This window comes from Anomaloglossus baeobatrachus, chromosome 11 (genome assembly GCF_048569485.1).
Source record: "Anomaloglossus baeobatrachus isolate aAnoBae1 chromosome 11, aAnoBae1.hap1, whole genome shotgun sequence".
Lineage (NCBI taxonomy): Eukaryota > Metazoa > Chordata > Amphibia > Anura > Aromobatidae > Anomaloglossus > Anomaloglossus baeobatrachus.
Window position 1 is genome coordinate 23,941,030 of NC_134363.1, and position 4,284 is coordinate 23,945,313.

At 42.3% G+C, this 4,284-nt stretch overlaps 1 pseudogene; it reads right to left on the reverse strand.

The window, feature by feature from the left end:
* Positions 1-3,339: 3,339 nt before the first annotated feature.
* Positions 3,340-4,284, reverse strand: LOC142256796 (formyl peptide receptor 2-like; annotated as a pseudogene).

Sequence of the window (4,284 nt, forward strand, 5' to 3'; positions counted from 1 at the left end):
TTTTTTTTAAATTGTGAAAAGTTTATTCAGAGGGTCATTTATTATTCAAGCCCTCAAACCACAAGAATTCTGTTTGGTTCCCCTAAAGTATTAAGAAGTATTTCAGGCACAAAGAGCAATGAGCTTCACATGTTTGGATTAATTATCTCTTTTTCCAGCCTTTTCTGACTAATTAGGACCCTCCCCAAACTTGTGAACAGCACTCATACTTGGTCAACATGGGAAAGACGAAGGAACATTCCAAGGCCATCAGAGATAAGATCGTGGAGGGTCACAAGGCTGGCAAGGGGTACAAAACCCTTTCCAAGGAGTTGGGCCTACCTGTCTCCACTGTTGGGAGCATCATCCGGAAGTGGAAGGCTTATGGAACTACTGTTAGCCTTCCACGGCCTGGACAGCCTTTGAAAGTTTCCACCCGTGCCGAGGCCAGGCTTTTCCAAAGAGTCAAGGCTAACCCAAGGACAACAAGGAAGGAGCTCCGGGAAGATCTCATGGCAGTGGGGACATTGGTTTCAGTCAATACCATAAGTAACGTACTCCACCGCAATGGTCTCCGTTCCAGACGAGCCCGTAAGGTACCTTTACTTTCAAAGCGTCATGTCAAGGCTCGTCTACAGTTTGCTCATGATCACTTGGAGGACTCTGAGACAGACTGGTTCAAGGTTATCTGGTCTGATGAGACCAAGATCGAGATCTTTGGTGCCAACCACACACGTGACGTTTGGAGACTGGATGGCACTGCATACGACCCCAAGAATACCATCCCTACAGTCAAGCATGGTGGTGGCAGCATCATGCTGTGGGGCTGTTTCTCAGCCAAGGGGTCTGGCCATCTGGTCCGCATCCATGAAAATATGGATAGCACGGCCTACCTGGAGATTTTGGACAAGAACCTGCACTCCTCCCTCAAGGATCTTAAGATGGGTCGTCATTTCATCTTCCAACAAGACAACGACCCAAAGCACACAGCCAAGAAAACCAAAGCCTGGTTCAAGAGGGAAAAAATCAAGGTGTTGCAGTGGCCTAGTCAGTCTCCTGACCTTAACCCAATTGAAAACTTGTGGAACGAGCTCAAGATTAAAGTCCACATGAGACACCCAAAGAACCTAGATAACTTGGAGAAGATCTGCATGGAGGAGTGGGCCAAGATAACTCCAGAGACCTGTGCCGGCCTGATCAGGTCTTATTAAAGACGATTATTAGCTGTAATTGCAAACAAGGGTTATTCCACAAATTATTAAACCTAGGGGTTGAATAATAATTGACCCACACTTTTATGTTGAAAATGTATTAAAATTTAACTGAGCAACATAACTTGTTGGTTTGTAAGATTTATGCATCTGTTAATAAATCCTGCTCTTGTTTGAAGTTTGCAGGCTCTAACTTATTTGCATCTTATCAAACCAGCTAAATCTGCAGGGGTTGAATACTACTTGTAGGCACTGTATATGGAGCAGCTCATTCAGTGCTTGCCCCATACTCAGCAAGTGATGGCTGTGTATAATAGCCAGGACCTCTAACAATCACAGGTGGAGTGACCATTTCACAGACGATTATTAACCAGTTAAATCCCACTGTCAAACTCTGAGAGCAGCCTTTAACCCCTTCATGACCTAAGACATACCAGTACATCCTAAACCATGATGGGGTAATTAACGCCCGCTGCTGCGGTGAGCCAGCGGTGATACCTGCACATGTCTGTTGCTTTGAACAACAGACGTGTGGATTTTAGGCACAGGTGGATCCTCGATCCACCCACACCTGTTAACCCACTACATCGCACTGTCAAAATGGGACAGTGCGATTTAAGTGGCCGCGGAAATCTCTTTTCCCCACCGCCATCGGAAGCCTGTGACTCGATCACGGGGAGACAATGGTTGTCATGCTAGCAACAGGTCATGTGATGACTCCTGTCGCTATTATGACTCAATTCCTGTTACAACAGACAGAGTGTCGGCTATAACAGGAGTGCAACATTTCTGATGATCAGAGCTGTACAGCTCTGATCAACAGAAATGAACAAGCGATCATACTGTTGATCCTTATAGTCCCCTAGGGAGACTAGTGAAATGAAAAAAGTAAAAAAAATAAAAAAATAAAAAAAACTTAAAAGTTCAAATCACCCCCATTTGCCCCATTGAAAATAAACGGATAAAACAATTAAAAAGATACACAAATTTGGTATTTTTGCATTCAGAAATGCCCGATCTATCAAAATATAAAATCAATTATTCTAATCGGTACACAGCATAGCTCGGAAAAAATTCGAAACGCTGAAATTGTTTTTTGTCATCGCAAATTTTGCACGAAATGCAATAACAGGTGGTGAAAACGACACATCTGCATAAAAAATTTCAGCTTGAGATGCAAAAAATAAGCCACACTGAGCCCCATATCCCAAAAAATGAGAACATTGCATGTCATGGAAAATGGCACAAAAGTGTGCCACTTTTTTGGACAAACTTTTGAATTTTGTTTAATTCCTTTGATAAAAGTAAATCTATTCATGTTTGGTGTCTACAAACTCGTACTAAGCTGAGGCATCACACCAACACATTAGTTTTACCATATAGTGAACACGGTGAATCAAATTCCCACAAACAATAGTGCAATCGCACTTTTATGGCAATTTTTCAGCACTTGGAATTTGTTTGCTGTTTTCCAGTATACTATATGGTAAAACTTATGGTTTCTTTTAAAAGTACAATTCATCCCACAAAAAACAAGCCATCATATGGTGATATTGACAGAAAAATTAAAAGGTTCGGCTCTTGGAGGAATGGAATTAAAAAACAAAAACGGAAAATCGCACGTCAACATGGAGGTTCACCATTTAAAGCCCTCGTTGGGGGACCTGTGATGTGATCGTGCGTTGCTCAGTGTTTCTTCTTTGAGGTTTTACAGTTCCTCCTATTACTGTTTCTCCTGTTTCCCTATTGCTGCCCCCCTGGGGGGGGGAGTTTGGGTCCCATAATTTTCCAGCAGAAGTGCAACAGAACTCCTTTGTGGAAACCTGATGTTATGTGAGAAGGAGCATACTATAAAAAAGGAAGGGGTATTTTTAAAAAGTATAATTCATCCTGAAAAAAAAACCCCTTTTTAAGCTGTGCTGATGGGAAAAAAAATATTAGGACTCTTGGAAAGAGATGAAAAAGAAAAGAAAGTAATAAAATGAAAAATAGACAAGTCTCTAAGGGGAACAATATATGGGCCCTTTGCAGCCCAAGAGTCCATGAAAATGCACAATTGCACCTACTTTGGAGGTAGAAATGGGCCCCCTTACCTCTTGGGCCCCTGTACGACCGCACAGGTTGCACCGATGGTATGTCTGACCCTGTATTACACATCAGTAGAGCGAGTACTTCCTGTATCTTCTCCTTCTCTGCACAGGTCATTAGGATGTTCACTTAAGGCTCTTTCTACCCTGGCAGGGACGGATCTGAGGAAACCTTGTCGGAAACCCGGTCCCATAAACACATAAATGATTGGATTCATGCAGCTGTTAAGACAAGCCAGGGTGGAAATTAGACTGTTTACAATATATAATAGAATCTTCTCTTCATTAAACCAGGGTGTTAGTGGCCAGATGTAATATGGAAACTAGCAGATGAAGAAACACAATATAACAGCAGTGATGATCCTGGAGGATCTCTAAGATCTTTGGGTTCTCTTACTTTTCTTAAGCTTGTATAAAATGGTGACATAAGAGGTGACGATGATGAGAAAAGGCATTACACACATTATAACGAATCTGATCAGGTGAAGGGTCTGATATAACTCTTGGATATAATGAGGATTTACGTAATTATGAGATACACACCATTCACCTAGATCACCTACATGATATCTGTACATGTAAAACACTAAACCGGTTACAATTGAGCTCAAGAACCAAATAATCCCTGCAGAGATTCTCACCACATTACAGGTTCTATTAACTTTGGCCCAGAATGGCCACATGACGGACACCCAGCGGTCAATACTCATGGCCGTCAGGAGGAGAACACTGGAGGTCATGTTTAGATTAAACAGGAAAAAGTTCACTATGCAATATGTAAAGTCTATGGGAAATGAGAAAACTGCATCCCACTCAGCAATTCTCAGAGGCAGAGACACGCAGCACAGGAAGTCCGCGATGGCCAGGTGGAGGAACCACACGGCACTAACTGTGTTCTTCATCCTAAATCCGGCAATCCAGATGACTAATCCATTACCGATAATCCCAAGAGCAAAGACAATGCTGTATAATGTAATAGACGTCTTCTGTGCAATGTTTCCATAATA